Source organism: Prinia subflava, chromosome 1 (assembly GCF_021018805.1).
Source record: "Prinia subflava isolate CZ2003 ecotype Zambia chromosome 1, Cam_Psub_1.2, whole genome shotgun sequence".
Classification (NCBI taxonomy): Eukaryota; Metazoa; Chordata; class Aves; order Passeriformes; family Cisticolidae; genus Prinia; species Prinia subflava.
The window spans coordinates 30530517-30548952 of record NC_086247.1 but is presented as its reverse complement, the minus strand read 5'-3'; positions in this window follow the sequence as shown (position 1 = coordinate 30548952).

Sequence of the window (18436 nt, the reverse complement as noted above, 5' to 3'; positions counted from 1 at the left end):
TAGGCAGGGAAGCCATCCTAATGATAATACTCCTGCAGAATAGTTCTCACACAAAAATGAACCCTGAGGTTGATTTGGTGACTGGCTCATGTGACACATAATGTTTAACTAAGAAATTAGCACTGATGTGTTAGTACAGCATAGAATTACCTTGGTCTTTTAAAATAATTTTTAAAGCATATGGAAGTTTAGGAGAATATATGGTGATATAAAAAGATAACCACTGAAAATGAGAAGAAAACTTCCCAATAAACTTCCTAGTTAGCTTAGTGGTAGGCCACTTGCATTAAAGATTATACATATTATATACCTGTAGATTGAGAACCTTGTGAAAATGAGGAATCTCATTTCCTTTGTCATATTTAAGCTTTTTAAAGAACCTTAAATCAGCTTATAACAACAGTGATAAAATGCTATAGGACTTCCATAAATCATACAAGGAACGACATTCTTGAGTAAAGCCCATGTGGTTTTTATATTGGTTGCATTCTGGTTGTACCCAAAGGGAAAATGCCTTCTTGGAAAACTATTCCCTTCTAATTTGGCTGGTTAGGTGAGAGTTAAACTGGTTTGTGCCAAAACAATATTATTACTGGTTTCAGCAAGGTTTCCACAAGGTCTGTTAGGAGTAGAAATCCTATTATAGTGGCCCACAATGCTCTTGTTTATCATTGCTGTCTGGAAAGTTTGGTAAATGGTGTGATGTCAAACAATGGTAAGTAAACCAAAGTAGTGAGGGGTTTTTTGGTTCTCAGTGGCACGGTGCTAAGAGCAATGTAAAATAAAATGTAAGTAAGGCAAAGAAATTATTTAAATAAATAAGAAGACCTCCTTACAAAATGTGAAGAAAAAACAAAACCAAACCCAACCAACCAAGATAAACCAGGATCTAAACTAGTACATGGCCACAGTATCTTTGCTAACACCTTTTGGGCAGGAAGGGTCTTCAGGGGTGTTTCAAAAATAGGCAGAGGTGAAATGGGATTTTCCAAGAACGCCAGTTCAACGCTGTAGGAACCATCAAAGTGAAAACTAGATTTCCTGCTGGTTTGAGGTCTGATGGGGAAAGTGCCTCTATAGTAGGTGATTTGTAAGTTCCCATTCTTATTTCAAACAGCAGGTTGCCTGCTCCCTGCTGTTTGAGGTGAGTTTAATATTCATAGACACGTCTACAAGCACTGACTGAAGTGATAGGTGGTGTTGTTTAGCACTCTTGCACCACGTGGTGGGGCTGCCTTGTGACCCTTCTTCTGCAACATGTGTTTTCAGGACTCAAGCATCAGCAGGCCAGGTTGGTATATTAGTTGAACAGCTTCTCCCCAAAGAAAACCAGAGAACTGGGAGTTGTATCACAGCCTTCTGGGACCCATTCTTTTTTAAGTCCTACAGATTCTTAGGCGCAACATGTATTTGCAGAAACTCTGTGGCTTACATAGTGTTTGTACAAAGACAGACATGTGCTTGCTGCCTATGATAATTTCAGAGATTTCATGTCACACTTATGAGAACAAAGATCTTAAAGCCGATGGCTTGGCCAAAAATCAGTCTGGGTAAAAATACACTGCACCCTCAAATCCTCCACTTGTTTCCACAGAGAAATGGTGTTCTTCACTTCCTTTTCAAAGCCATGTAGTACAGCATTGCTGTAGAGCAATTAACAGCTACTCTATTTCTCTCCTACCCCATATATAATAGGCATTTCACAGAAACTGTTTATACCAGTTTAGAACCTGCTAGGGTCAAAAATATTATCTACATTTAAAATTAATTATCTATATAATCTTTTGGTGTTTTGCCAGAACATAGATCTTTTTTGCTTTTCCCCGATAGCTATTAATTGCTATAATTGCTATTTTATTTCTTACACATATTTATCAAGTAGTTACCCACACTGTCTTGTCTGATGACCCTGTTAATACTGCATAAAATTCCCCAGATCAAATTGCTTAGGGTTTTTATTGGAATAACTCACTATTTCAATGAGACACAATTGTTTTAGAACAGATGGTGTGAAAAGTATGCAGCATCATTATTTGTTCAAAAAAGATTTTGTTGACACTAGTATTTAAACAGTCACTTAATATGCAGGAGCTAATTCAATGTTAGTGCGTTAGAGTTCACTGTTTTAAATCCTTGTTTTCAGTTCAAAATAAGAAAACTTGTAGGGGTGCTTAGTTTGAAGGCACACTAGAAAGCTGAACATTAAATAATTAGGTGTAGAAGAAAGTCCACCTGCAACTCATTTTAAATCATCCCTGGTTCTACCATGTACTTCTACCTTTCCCTTTAAAATATAATTTATACACTGTTTTATAAGAAATATTTCATGACTCTTTTAGTTCATTTCTCTGTTTCCTGATTTATGACTCTTACATGATGTTCTAAAATCATTTCATTTTCCATTATTCCATTAAAAGGGATTTTTGAAATCTTTCTTTTCCTTCCTTCCTTCCTTCCTTCCTTCCTTCCTTCCTTCCTTCCTTCCTTCCTTCCTTCCTTCCTTCCTTCCTTCCTTCCTTCCTTCCTTCCTTCCTTCCTTCCTTCCTTCCTTCCTTCCTTCCTTCCTTCCTTCCTTCCTTCCTTCCTTCCTTCCTTCCTTCCTTCCTTCCTTCCTTCCTTCCTTCCTTCCTTCCTTCCTTCCTTCCTTCCTTCCTTCCTTCCTTCCTTCCTTCCTTCCTTCCTTCCTTCCTTCCTTCCTTCCTTCCTTCCTTCCTTCCTTCCTTCCTTCCTTCCTTCCTTCCTTCCTTCCTTCCTTCCTTCCTTCCTTCCTTCCTTCCTTCCTTCCTTCCCACTTTCCCTATGATACACAGATACACATATTCCTCATGTTGGTCTAGTTGGTCTGACAGGAAGGATTATCTTTTGCACCTCACTACAGGTACAGGAAGTGAAGAGATGATTGCCTGTTTGAAACTCACAACTGCCTGTGACCATTGATCCCATGGAAATGAGGAGAAACAAATAGATTAGCTGGGATCTGTGGACTGGGAATCCTTAGTCTGGAATTCATAGACAATTATGACCAGAGAGGTTTGCTTTCTGCATTACACAGGCCATAAAACTTCTTTGAGTCTTTCATATAATGCAGAAAATAAATGCTTGCCTGTAGCCGAAGTGAACTGAGCCCAGAAACGTGCATTCCTTTCTGCCATTGCACAGTCTGCATCACTTACTGCCCCAGGTCTCTTACAGGCCACTCATGGTGGAGTAATTTGATTCTGGTCTGTCACACAAGGTTGAGCAGCAGCTCAAACATACAAATACTTGCAGCATTCATTATTGATAAGACTTGGAAAAACATTAGATCATGTGTTACTTAATGTATTTTTACTTAATATATTTATTGTAGGCAACTTCAGATGGATGGTGGCCTCAGATACATGAAGGATTGCACAGCACTCAGCAAATCAACGACAATTTTTCTGTTTACTTTTATGTGTGTGTGAAAGTCATGATGAGTCGGCTGCAAAATAAATCATTGACACAGCAGCTCTTCAACACTGTTTGTCTGCCATCAGAAGGGTGTAATTGGAGGCATCAAGGGAATTGACAGTAGTTTCTCAATGCAATCTGGGCAGCTTAGGTGTATTTCAAAAGCACAACACAAAACAACTTTACACTAAGAACTTTGATGACACAACTTTTTTCATGCCATGTATAAACCCCACAGGATATTTTGTCATACAGCACTCCCTCTCCTACCCCTTCCAAACAAATGAAATTATGTAGAAACCCTACTGGCTCTGAACAGCATTTCTCAAAGTGTAGGCCTTCCAACAAAATCAATTAAAGAAAATTCAGACCCCAATAATATTTACCAGATAGCCACTGTTTTCTAATTCTCATAACATAGGTGCCATAGCTATTATGACAATTAAAATTGATTAATTCTGCAGCAGAGATAGAGTCATGAATCATAGTAAATGGACCAAAGTCTTACTGAAGTAAATAAACTTTAAAAGCCTTATGGTAATTGATAATGGTGCACAAAACACCTAGCAGTTGAGTGAAGGTGATCCAATGCCTTGGATGTGATGGCAAGCAGGATAGCTTCTGCAGACTTTACACTTTGGAGGAAAGGGCTTGCTGCATACCATTCTGGGCAATAAAAAAGCCACTGTTTTTCCATAGCTAACATTAAAATCAGGTAGGAAGAAGCATCTGTTAAACCAGGCAGAGCAGCACATTAGCATAGAAATATTGCTTTTCGAAGCCCAGCTAACACCATGGTTTGGACCGCTTCAGATACCATAAAATCACAAAGCAGCACGGGATGACTGATGATACCTGTCAATGTGGCATCTTCCAAGCATCAGTAATATCCCTGATACAGATTTCCCAGTTACGGGAGAACTGCTGAATATGCTGGAAACAAAGAGGAGAACAAAGCAGTCCAGGCTATGAGAGCAAGAAAAGATGAAGCACAGCTGGTAACTTGCTGGGCAGAAACTCCATACCATGCCACATCTGTGCTAGATATGCTATGCCACAGTTCTCAGAAAAAAAAAAAAACAAAACAAACAACAAACAACAACAACACAATCAATCAATCAATCAAACACAACCAAAAGCCCAATAACCACCAAAACCAATAGCCGAATGCCAGATTCTCCAGAGAAGTTATAACCTTTTTAGCCTTTGCAAGCCTTCTGCAAGACATTTTAGCTGCAAGCTCAGAAATTATGTGTTTTCCCTGGAATGGCTCCCATTTCATTTATCATTTTTAATGTTATTGTCCCAGTTACTAAGTAACATAAAGTTGCCATACACATCCTTCCCTTTAAATGCTATTCCTGTGTTATACTTGATACTTTAAATCATCCAGTCAATTCATTTATGTACATAGAAGGATCAGAGAAACAACAGGTTTTATTGACTGAAACACTGAAGTGCTTTAGCTTCAACAAACTGTAGCTTCATTCAATGTAGAGTGTTTACCTGTAAGTCAGTGTTCCAGTCTTCCATGCTAAATAAGAAGACTATTAAAACAAAAGAGTATATTTTTGAAATATTAAATGTATTCTGAACTAACCCAATTCTACAGAAAATGAGAACTTTTCAGAAGTGATATGGCCTGATCCAGCTTCAGCTGACAGAGGGATAAGTAGCTTATTTACATTTAAAGCAGTGAAACATTTTGTCCCTTGATTGAGAATTATAGACTCCCACATTTGTAATGCTTATTTTAGGCTTGCATAGCTCAGCTTTGAGTCATTGGTCAGCTCATTATGGTTATGCATTCACTGTTGGAAGTGCTATCTGTTTTCTCTGCACTCTACAAGTACTCCCGCAAGGCAAACTTGAATTCCCACGGAGGTATCTTTGGAGACATTTGTAAACTTGGAGTAATTCTTGCATACTTGTCTTTTTATCTCTCCTTTCAAGTGACAGAGAAGTAGCAATGGGAATATCTAATATGCCAAGATGTGCACTGTCAGATTCTCAACAACACCACCCCTCTTTCGTCATCCTGTCTTTGTTAGGCCAGGGTAATTAGTTCTTCTCATGGCGGGTAATTAAAGCCAGATCTCATGGACCTAAACACTTTGGGAAAGAAGATTAATGATAGGGCCTCTGGTTTTGGGCCTCACAAAGGTGGGGAAATGGTAACGAGTAGGAAGAGGAATGTGGAGGAAAGAAGTTGTTCTGTGCACTAATTGGAGAAAATGGCAAACACATGACTTCTGGGAAAAGTAAATGGCATTGTCTTCTTCATTTCTGTAAGAAATTTGCTTGCAGTACATTTCCCCTCAACTTGAGTGCACCAGGATAGATAATTTTCTTCCCAGTAAAAAATGCAGATAGATGAGTGTGGAAGCAGCAGCCACCCAGTATGACCAAGAGTGGTTTAGCTTTGGCTGATGGCTGTGAGCGAGCCTGAATCCCAGATATGATCAGGGCAAGGGCCACTCACCAACGCATTCTTTGTATCCTATTGTTTTATCTCAGACTCTCAAAGAGAGATTAGAAAATCTGCCTTCCAAGATGCTAACTGATGTAGAGTTTTGTGGGTGGTTTTTTTGTTTGTTTGTTTTGTTTCAGGGTGGTTTTTTTAGTAACTATATAAGGATTACTGAAAAAAAAAAAATAAAACTATTAGCTTTTGAGATTTTATTCCCCCACCCCCAAAAAACATGTGAGGAACATGAAAAGTTTTGAAGCAAGCTATTTGAGACAAAATGTAAAAAATCTGATTTGGTTCTTCAAGTATACCTTTGTATCAGCATTCCTAGAATCGTAGAATGGTTTGGGTTGGAAGGGAGCTTAAAAATGATTTAGTTCCAATCCCCTTGAGAAGGGCATGGACAAATTAAAACTCTTAAATTCAGTGGAATTTATGTACATCTCATGTCCAAGAACAGGTCATAAGTGCTTGATTGCAAGATCAGCTGTTGCTGTTATTAAACTTCTGTAGTACTAGAGCAGTAAAGGGACCCTTATCTAATTAGGATTCCATTCAACACTGGAATAAAAATAAATCTGTTGTGGAAGGAAGAGATTGCTTCAACATGGGAAGACAGGTGAAACGTATTTTGGAGGAAGGAAACAAAAGACAAAGAAAGAAGAAATACAGGGGGAAAAAACAAACTCTTTTCCAACGAAGTGACCTTAAGAACGTGCAGTGGAGTATCAGTCAGTTCTACCCCTTCATTTGGATCCCAGTTGTAAATAGGTGTGAAACTGAGCTAAAAAAAAGAAAAATCAGTGAGTGGCTCGCAATAAACAGAGAAGGAAATCAAGCCATACAAGTCCATGTGCCTGTTTTTGTTGGTCCTAACTTACATTCTTTGAGGAAAAACACAGATTGATATTTAACTCCCATTTAAACAATTAAAATAAGCAGCTCAGGGACAGTTGCATTTACTTCTGTTCCAGACTATACCTATTCTTTGTGAACTACCCCTAAGCACTATTCAACAATGACAAAGCTAATTTTAAAATAATAAGAGTTGTCCCATTAGGTTCTGTAGTTACATAAAAACTTTTTCCATCTCCACAAACATAATTTAATAGGAAAATTACAGAACCAGATCTCTGCCACAGGAATCTGTTTCCTCTCTCTAACATGAGTCAGTTTCGTACGTGAATTTTTACCAGGTGTGGAAATGTATGTTAGCACTGAGATTCTGTAAAACTTCTAATTCAATGGAGCTTTACGTGTCTGAACTCCAAATATTTAACTTAGGTTTATTGGCTCACTGCTTTTTAAGGAACCTTATGTGGATTAAACTCTGCCTAGTAGGCCATGTATGTTAAGTTTCCAGCAATAATTTCCCCCCTAGTTTCTCACCTTTTTTACTGAGGATCACAGAAAGACCAAAGTAAAACTAGTAAACCAGGAAGAGCTTACCTTTTTCAAATCTCAGCAGCAGTTTATAACAGTATCTGTGCTTCATCTTGTTATTTATTTGAGTCACTTTTTTCAGAGTGGGCTCCAAGTTTTGGGCAATAACTTGCATGACTCAGACCTTGGAAAGACAGTAAAAAAAAAAGGTCCATCTACACAAATATTCATGTGTATGCACATGCATATATATCAACTAAGGAGTAAAAAATACTCTTCAGATGTTCTGCTGCACAAAAAAAAGTCTTTTATCTACTCCCAAAAATGTAAGGGATAGCAGAATGGGAAAGTGGTGTACTATGGTATATTTAAAACAACTAACATGCAATTCAAACCTTGGCTGAAGTCAAAGTGGGCTTTGGATGCCAAGACCTGAAAAGCAGATCCCTACAAAGTGTGAAAAAGATTATTGAAAACTGATCCAAGTGTTTAAAGGATTAGCAAAGTAAAGGCAGGCTTGGATTTTCTCTGATCTGACAACACTGGCTCTGATCTGACAACACTGGCTTTTGAGCCAGCTTCCAAGAGCTTTCAGTATCATCATTGTGATGTCTTGTGCAGTTTCCAGAAGGTCATGATTAGTAACAGAGGTTGGATTAACTGAGAAATTTACAAAGTTCAGAATTAAAACTCATGGGTTGATAAGGGCCTAATTAGCATTTTTGAGGCTCCGGAACCATAAATTTACAGTCTCTCCAGGGAATGGGAGAGCGACTGAATGTTTTCTGAAGGAACTTGTGGGACAGGAAGAGCCATCACAACAGACCTAATGCTTAAGAAACAGCGTGGGAAAAGTTCAAAGGCTCATTTGGACCTATGCATCTCATGAAAAAGAACGGAGGCCATAAGGATGAATGAAACAACTGGCAAGAAAAATAACCTAAGTAAAACTTATCAGTGGCAGAGGGTTGAGAGAAGAACAAATAGTTTTTGTAATGTAAGCTTGAGAGTATGTGATTGTTACTATGCGAGTAAATAACTGCCATAAATATATTAGTCATCCTTACTAAATTAAAAGGTAAGTAAATATTTGCTTAAAATTATTTCAGTACAAGAATTATATTTATGATAGTGTTGTCCAGATTTCTGTCCACATAGGTTTTATTCATAGGTTTTTCTCCCGATATTACAGTAAAGAGTCATCCAAAAATCAGAGCGTTTTGATTCCTATTGCTTCAGGCCTTTGCAGATTGCTGTTGCAGAAAGAAAAAAGAATGTGTGATGTGTAGTGATGGTAGGAAGACAAGTGTTAATATCGAGTCCTGACCAGTCTGGCCATGAAGGAAGCAGAAATATACATTTTTTCCAGAAGGTTTAATTCAGATTGTTTTACAGAAGTAAGAGAAAGCTTAAAGAAAAAAAAAAAAAAGGAAAATTAATAAATGGTCATAAGAACCAAAATCTTCCAAATCCTTTTTCAGTTCTGATCCAGATCACGAATACATTTGCCTGACTAAAGACTAAGTTTGAAAGTAATGTGCTAGTATTTACCTCTGAACTTTTTGCAAGTGTGTGACTGTGAGTGTTGTACAAGATAAGACCTACATTCTTCAAGTTAAGTAAACATAATGAGCAGATACTCATTATGTTTATATTCACTCATTATACAAGTTATATCCTGGAGCTCTATGCTTTCTTCATATTTTTTGAATGTTAGGAGGATAAATTGGAATTGGGAACTTTAAATCACCTTTGTTGTAAGCCAGTCTCTTCAAGGGGCTTCCAGAGCAAAGCAAGCCACAGCCTGATTGATCGTTTTTAAAGGGATTCCATTGGCCATACATGTACTCAAAGCCAAGTCTTTTATATTTTCTGTGACAAAAGTAATCCTGGTTAGGTTCACAAGGTGAATATAGAAAAAGCCCAAGAGAATGAGAACTAGAAGAAACTTGTATTTCTCATTTTCAGGCTTACCGTACACAGTGTTTCCCACCTTCAGTCATATGGGAATTCCTCTCCCACAGAAATAACTGAGTAACCAAACCTTTTTGCTCTTCTTTTCTCAGGAGACATGAAACAACTAGAAGCAGTCAGAAACGCTGGATAGTCCTAAATAAGAAAACTCTGTAGAAAACAAAAACTCCCAAAAACTTTATGTATAACCTGAATCATCTTCATGTAAAAATTGACTTTCTTGTTTAATGCTGCACTCAGTTTTTAAAACAGCAATAACACAGCATATAACAGCAATAACAGAAATAACAGCAAATTTACAGTCATTTAAACACCGTGGACAGGCTTTGCTAAGCTGCAGTGCTTTGGCTACTGATAAAACAAATTAGCATCAGAGTAAGAATAGGACAAGATAGTGCTATGACAGAAATAATATAAGGAATACTAAGAACCCAGGTGTACATAATTAAGATTGTAATTCAAGCAAAGGGTTCTGGTGACATCATTTATCAAAGTCACTGCAAACTCTCAATGGAATTACAGCTTTGTATGTAGAATTCAGATATACGTGATTTGTTATAATACATGAGGAGTGTTTCTACTAAAAGTAGACAGACAATATGTTAACCTCAACTAGTGGTGGTGACAGGATGAGATACAAAGAGAAGAGCTTTTTTCCCTATTCCAGCACAAAAGAAACACTCAGAGAATTTCTAGGATATTTGGAAATTAAATTTATTTAAAATACTTACTAAGGATTTTTTCACCCCAAAAAGAAGAAGAAAAAGTTTCAGTTCTAATGTGATTCAACATGTTAATAAAAACCAGAGTTTTACTGCAAAAATGAAAAAAAAAAGGAGCAGCCAAAACTACTGATTTATCCATCTCATTGTGTAGCACAAAATCACATTAAAATAAGCTCAAGAAAAAAATTTCCATTAAAAGGATGATATAAAATATTTACAATTAAACACACAGTAAGGCTAGTAGTAAATTATTAATTGCAAATTAACTCATTTTTAGGAGGAAAAAAGTGAACATTGGTGCTTGTAAATACACGTGTTGAAAGGAGATTATAATCTTTACTCTTTCTGAATGTCTGATTCTGGTTTTATTCTTATAACCAGAATACTTTTACGAACATAATTATGAAACAGGGGGTGCTCCGTCTATGAGACTTTTTTAAGGCCTTAATTGAACTTAAATGCTAATTAATTCAAAATCACTTTCTTAAATTTTGTTCCTAAACATAAATTTCAATGCCAAACTACTTTTTACTCAGTTACCTTGTGGATTTTTCAGCCTCATCCAGATGCCCACAGACCTTGCATAATAAAAGTGAACATCATCTCCTTGAGAAAGCATCACTCAGGAAATAGTGATGCATCCCAGAAATGTGCAAAATGGTGTGAGGCTTGACTACTAAATGATTGGAGAGAAAGATCCTAATCAATGCAGTGGAGAAGAGGTTTCCTTTGACTTGGTAAACCTAGCACTAAATCTCACCTGTATGAAGTGCATACAGTTATAGCCATAAAAATTCATTACATTAGTGAAGACATTGGATTTTTCAGTTTTGGTCACTTTCCGAAGTACTCTAATTGAAACATATAAATTGCATTCCATTTTAAGTGTACAGCAAAACTTGTGATGCTCTTGAATCTAAACTAAAATGTGTTTCTGGATTCTGTATGGTCACTGATAATATCACCAGTTTTTCAAGTTTGCCATTTGTGCACTGCAATAATATCTCAGAAGATAATATATTCTCTGAAACTTTCAGGAAGTGCCGACTGATGTAATGCAGTCATGGGGTATTTAATTATCATTAGAGAGTTGGAGGGGGTTAGTTCTCTGTTGCTGAAGTGCATAACTTTTATGAAAAGTGAAATGCACAACGACTTGGGAATTTGTAGGGTAGCAACACTTCTAATCTAAGTTCACAAGTCTTGAAAGTCTACCTTTGTACATTATACTTGAAGAGAACAACCTGAACACTAGCAGTTTTGACCTTGAGTAACTTAATTTGGAAAGGAAATTTGGCCAAAGTAGCTCAGTGTGGGAGTTCTCATCAAGGATTAATGCAGAGGATCAATATGAACTTTTTATAGCAGACTATTTTTGAAAGAGGACAACAAAAGGTTAGAGTACTTTAAAACTTGAAAAAGCAAATTAGTATGACTTAAAGTGGGCAGTACAGGAATGAGAATGGAAAAAGCAGGGATCTTGATTTCATGCCAGCATTTAGTAATACCATACAACAAAAATATAGAGAAAACTGACTTCAAAATTACATTTTTGTATCTTTTTGCAACCACAGCTGAGTTTATAAACATTTGACTACTCTTTCTCCTCATCTCTTCATGGCAGTGCTGAATGACAAACACTAATGATTGCAATTGACTGATGTTACTGTCACAATTTTTCTATTTTCTACAAGGTCAAAATTGCATATAAACATATGTCTTTATTTGAAAATTTAAAGATTTAAAGATTTAATTACCTCCTAAACAAAAGAGTTATGGAAAACACATAAACATAGCTCTTCCTTAAGTTCCTGTGCACACAAATCCCACTCCTGAAGTGAAAGAGCTCCTGTAATGGGGAATCAGGCCCCTTAATAGCCCTGTCAGTAGCAACAGATATTTATGCATGACCTTATGTTACCTTACCTAAGGAGCTAAAGGACAGATTGATCCACTTGCTTCCCCATCACTGTCTCCTTTCCCCTTGCCTCTCCCTTAACTACAAATCAAACTCTAATATGGCTTCTTAGCCCAACTCACATCTGACATTTTTCTCCACTGTCATGTGGCAGACTCACAAGAGCTGACTACCTACCCATGGGCCATTTCTGTTCAGCAAGCTCCTTGAGCACTGGGGGTGTTTAGGAGGTCCAGAAGGTATGTCCAGCTATCTGCAGCCATTCCAGCATAACCATCTGTGACAGATTCCAGTGCTAATCTGTGAGGTGGAAAGACCTTCAGGAGACATATTTATGAATAATGCCCTCATAATTATGAGATCTTAATTTGATCTCTTGGTCATCATGCCTGTTGGAATCATAAGAAAGCTCATTGAAGACATAGGGAAAAAGGAGATTAAAATTGATAAATCCATTTCCAAATACTGTTAAAAGCCTGGTTAACATCTTTGTAGATGGCACTAAATGTGTTTTAAGAAACATTATCCAAGCTTTATGCAAAATTAAAAATTTTCTAGCATGGTTATTTAATTCAGGGTCTCAAATTTGCTGTTTCTGACACTTGCTAAGGCAAGTTTACAAGTAGTCTCCTTTCCTTGGGTCTCTTCAGTCTTGACCTGTGCTCTTTTGAATCGGAGCAAGCCAAGTTCCTGGAAGACAGCAACTGGGTTTGCCAGATAAGCTATCTTCTTGAGATCTTCCTCTCATCTTCCCTTTACTTGGGCTATTTCCCTGAGGATGAGTCAGTAGCACCAATTCCCTTTATTCAGATGGGGGAAAAAGAAAGGATATTTGTTAGACAATGGTCTCTCACCCCTGAAATTTAAGTTCTTTGTTCTCCTTTTCCTCATTAATTTCTGTCTTTTGTAATCTCTGTCTCCCATATGTGTCCCTATACCCAAATATTTGGTTCCTCTGCTCTTTGGACTCCAGTTCTTGTCTCACCTCTCTTTGAAGCTGACTGTGTGTTTAAAGAGAGGTGAAGATGCTTCAGGTGATGGAGGGAGAAAGACCATGAACCTTTTTCTCCAAACCTCTCCATTCTGGTTTGGAAGTTAACTGGGGTTTAGGGATATTTTCAATAATGTCTGGTTGATGCAATGTTTCCAAACGTGAACTCTGCTCTCAACAGCAGAACAATAAAGATGTAGTGCTTAATAATTAAGAACAGCATTTTTTATTTTACAAAACAAGCCTTTCAGCTTCAGTGGTGTTATTCATGAATAACACCTTGTGCATATGCATTATGAGACAGTGCTTAATTGAATGATTGCATAATATGTTGTTCCACAGAATAAAATATGAAATATTCATTAGGCCAGACAGGGAGTTAGAATGCCTGGTGGTTAAATCACTCACCAGGGAAATCCAGCTCCTACTCCTTCCTTCTAGTGAATATGTAAGTAGTTTATACAAAATGGCTTTAAAAGCAACTAGGAATGTTTTACCCAAAATCTACTATACCCTCATGGCTGGTGTGCTGTCCCAACAGGCAGGAGTATGTTCTGACTGGGGCATGGAAAGATGCAGTCAAACACAGATCACCTACATGCTTTCATGTAGTGAAAGGAGTCAAACCTGCCTTAACCAGGCAGCTGTGTTTAGTGGGACCAAAAACTCCCTACTGTGTTTATTTTTCACGAAATGATTGTCTTGGTATGGGTGCCTCATTCAGGAAAGGATTTACAGATGTGACTCCAGAATAGAAGGAGTCTAAATCCAGTCTATGCAGTCTGAATCCACACTCAATTAAGTCCCTCTGCAAAACATGGTGTAAGCAATCTGTGCATTCCCTTAGCTGGAAGTGGAGGGTTCTCCACCCACTTTTTGCTGCTTTGAGTCAACTGCTAAGAACCCAGCTCACATCATGCCCTAAACAGGCAAACAGGATGGTGGTAGGATACCAAATATATTGTAATAATCTAGTTAGTTATTGTAATAATTAGCTAGTTGGTTGGTTCAACACCTAAATCCTGTTGCAGATTTAACCTTTGCTAATCTGTGAGGTGGAAAGACCTTCAGGAGACCTATTTAAGAATAATGCCCTCAAAATTATGAGATCTTAATTTGATCTCTTGGTCATCATGCCTGTTGGAATCATAAGAAAGGTCATTGAAGACATAGGGAAAAAGGAGTTTAAAATGGATAAATTTAGGAGGAAAATAATGCTTCTTAAAAAAATTCATTAGAAAATTATTTACATCTCAGACACCAGTCAGCACTGTCAAAAGATATGTATGTGTTTTATGAGCTACTGGTAAATAGCAATAAAAAAATGGCTTTTGATTTTGTGCAGGGTATCACAGAGAGGCATTCTCCTGGCATATTTATTTTTGCATTTATTCAGGAAATAAAAAAGAAAGTGAGATTGGGGAAATAGCTCACTCTGGGGAGGCAGAATCAGTCAGAATAAATAAATATGCCCAAAACAATAACAGAAGCAAATGTGGCACCAAATATCACTGATAGACAAAGAATGCATTAATTCAGCATTGCAAATTACTTTTGCTTAAGGCAGATTTACTTGGTATACTCTCTTAATTATTGCTCTTCTCATCAGTTTGCAACTCAAAGCACATTCTCTCAGTAGCAATTAGGGAATGATATAATTATATGAAGCTTTAGGAACGGGAGAAAGCTTCTGTATCAAAATGCTAGAGAATTTTTTTTTTAAAGTTTGCATTGTAACAGATGCCTTGTGCACTGTCCTTCTGGAGAACCCATTCCACATCTTCGGAGGCTCAGGAAGCAATCTGCATCAACAGACACTTGATTTTTATATCATCTTTCCAACCCACCTTCTCTTTGAATGCTCAGCCTCTTCCCAGGAGTGGAGAAGACAGAAGTAGGTGGCTGGTGAATTAAAGGGTTCAGCTTCTTGGCTCCTGTTCATCCATGGAGTGGTTTCCCTTGAGGACATTCTGCATATATACACCCACAGGCATCTATAGCTCCAGAGAAGATCTCTCTCAGTACCTGACTGGTCCTAGAAGAAGCAGCTGTTGTACAAAGGCAGGGAGCAGAAACACTTGTGTGTTTATCTGCTTTTGTGTGTCCAAAGGATTAGAGGTCTATTAACATCTGTCTGTCACACCAACAGGACAAAGTCTGAGAGCCTATCTGCCATCATCACCCAGGGGCCAGGAGTCTCACTCTTCTTTTTCTTCTTTGACCTTCATGCACTGATGAGCTTGAACATTATTAAGAACATTTCTGTCTAAATCCACCTTTTAGTAAAAAGTCCAGGTTATTGCAGCAGACCAACCCAAAAGATATGCAGGTTCATAGAAGTGCACTAATGTGAATATCGATCAATATATGTGGACAGGATAAAGTTCAAGGTTTTTTGAAAGCAGTCACCATAGTGAACTTCTCCTCAGTTTAAGAGGTCAAGAAAAGACAAAAGTTTGCTTCCATATATTCTTTTGGCCAGTGAGCTTAGGATACTGTCCACAAACAAAAAATAGTGAATTGCCTTCTCTATTCAGTGCTAGAGTCAGTTAATTCAGCTGGAGACTAGAATAAATACTCACTAAAGCTGTTAGTGTTAAAATCATTAAGATGACTGTGGTATTTATTAAAAAAAAAGTAACTACAGATATGCTACCTTTAATATTGTGGGTAGTCACTTTGAAACTGATATGTCCCCATCTGCTGTGTTTTATGTAATGACCAGACCCATTTTCTTCTTAAAGACAAAAAAGGAAATAGGGTACTTAGTTTTGTAAGATCTTGATTTTTTCACATTTAAATGGAAGAGTAGGTCTACAGTCAGCCATAACAGCCAGGTTTATATTTTCTGGGGCAAGTAAATTTTCCCAGTTGCATAAGTAACAGTAATTTGATTTTCAGCAATAGTAAAAAAAAAGATAATTATTTCTCAAATCAGTCAAAGAGGGAAGGAGCTAAAGATTGGGAGAATTTGTCAGTAAGGAGCCTATTTATTTACAGTTGATCTCTGGAATCTTGATTTTTGTTAGAAATTTTACCAATATGCAAAACAACTAGAAGTGTGTAAGTATGAGTAACTTTATTCACCTGTTCTAAGTGTTGAAATCTGTTGTAAAATATTACAAATTTCCATGTTTCATCTTTGTTTCTTTGGAATACAAGTCAAGCTGTCATTGTTGCATTAGTATTGATCATGATTATTTTAGGAGTATATGAGCCTGAGATACTTTACATGAATTTAGGTAGATCTAAGGTTGGGATAGTTGCAGAGTATCTCAAGAACTGGCCAAACAGAATTCAAATAGAGCCTTGGCTTAGGTATCTACAAATCAGGCATATGAAAAATGAAGAAAACCTGCCTTTGCAGCTTACAATTCCTTTGTTTCTGAGAATAGTGCTTAAAAAAATTTCTGTATTACAGTAAAGTAAGAGTTTCTCAAACTATTCACATGTGACAAGGATGCCATGCTACTGTTGCTTTCCATGGAAGGCAGTTAATTCATAAAGAATATTTTATTTTATGTCAGTGTCAAAGAACAGGTATCACAGCCATTGTCATCCCAAACTGGGTTCCCATCTGTTCTAAATTGATATTAATCTCAAGCTGACACGTCAATAGAACCCCAGAAAACTGTAGTTGGGACTGATAATGCTGTGAGATTACACAGAATATGGAGGGGACAGTTCCAGTAATATCTGTGTTCAGCCTATTTTTCAGAATGGTATGTCAAATTATAAATATATTGTCTGGCTGAAGGTGTGCATTTGGCTTACATCAGAACTCCAGTTTTTCTGGAAGTTCATCTGTTCCCTTTCAGGTAGGTGTTAGCCCAAGTGAAGACCATAGTGAGGAGTCAGAAGATACCTCTGATTGAATTAGGATGAGGAAGTACCCCTATGAATGGATGAAGATAAATCATGATAAAACATATGGAGAGGAAAAGAATGGCAGTATTGAGATTAGGACAAGAGGTCATAAGTACAGGCAGATCATGTTACAGCAAAATGACTGTGATTTCAGGACACCACACCAGAAAGTTTAGGTGATCACAGGAGGAATTTGTCTGATTTATGAATTAACTGGAAAGAAAAATCAGGTAACTATTAATTTGAAGTGTGCTTTCAATAGAATTCTATGTTTTATTTAAATTTCTGACTTGAGAAGGAATATAAAGCTGGCTGCTCCAATGGAAACAATTATTGATAATGTGGGAATTTGGCTGGGGTAGAAAAGTTGTTGCCTCACTGCAGCAAATTTCCAGTGAAGCTAATTATTGGCTAAGAGTTCCACTTTATGATAAACTGTCAACAGAAATGAGAAGGGGACAGAAAACTGCAAAGAAAGCTGGGGCTGCATTCGAGTAAAGATACAGGCTCCTTTTCCATTTTTCAGTCCTATTCAGGGGAAGGGGGCCCGTGGATCTCAGGAGTGGTGCTAAGGCCATATTAGCAGGGTGGAGGGCTGATGGCAGCTTGCCACCACGTGGTGTGGATTACAAAGTAAGTATGACCTGCACTGGACGAGTCATTGCCAGATGGTTCCCAGATGTGTTATTTATGAAGTCACGGCCTACTTAAACCACATTCCTGGTGTCTTGTCTTCTTTTCCTGCAATGTCCAAGACATTAATGAAGGAATGTATGAGAACCAAATAGCAGACCAGTTGTCAAAAACCAAATGGCAACAGAAATCCTTTCCTGTCTCTGGATATATGTAAATACATATTAGATTAACAAAACCAGCTTTAAACAGCTGATCCCTGAAGAGTCATAGAACTGGCAGTAGTGCAGTTTAAGGACAGTACTTATCTTGGCCTCATCATTCCCTCGTGAATCTCTACCATAAAACTTACCACATTATCCTTGATGATTCTGTTCTTATAACTTCGTCCTTCCAAAGAGCCCTCTCTCCCCTAGCTTCCTCAGTGCAGATAAAAAAATCTTATACATAAAATCTAGGTCATTCCTTAAAGTACCAAGTAGATCTGGATGAATGCTGTGGTGTTTCAGATGATCTGACAATGTCAAATATAGTTTGTGGGTTGATTGGTTGGTTGGTTTGTTTGCTTAGATTAGTCAGGTCTGGCAACATGCTGATGTGACTGACTGATCATGCAAGTTTCTTACCAGAAGGTAATTTATTCAGTTTGCGTAATGCATCTGAGGCCATGCAGTAACGGTACATCAGAGCAGAATTTTCTATTGCTTTTGTTGATGTGATTTTGTTAGAAATGAATGGAATATGATTTGGGTTTGGTTTTATATTTTTTTCCCAGTTGCTATAGTTATGAGCAACAATTCCTGAGTCATTGCTAAGAAGGTAGAAAAGAACACTGCAAACAAGCAACCGCTTTGTAACATCCTAGAGTCAGAACTGTAGCAATATGACTTGACATACAGAATAACATCAGTTGGCACAAGTTTTATTGATTACTACCTACCATGTGATGGGCCCTCAGGTTTTAATAAATAAGCTGGAATTCTACTGGTACAAGAAGTAATAGAACTATGTTTAAAACAATTCAGAAATATTTATTCTGAATA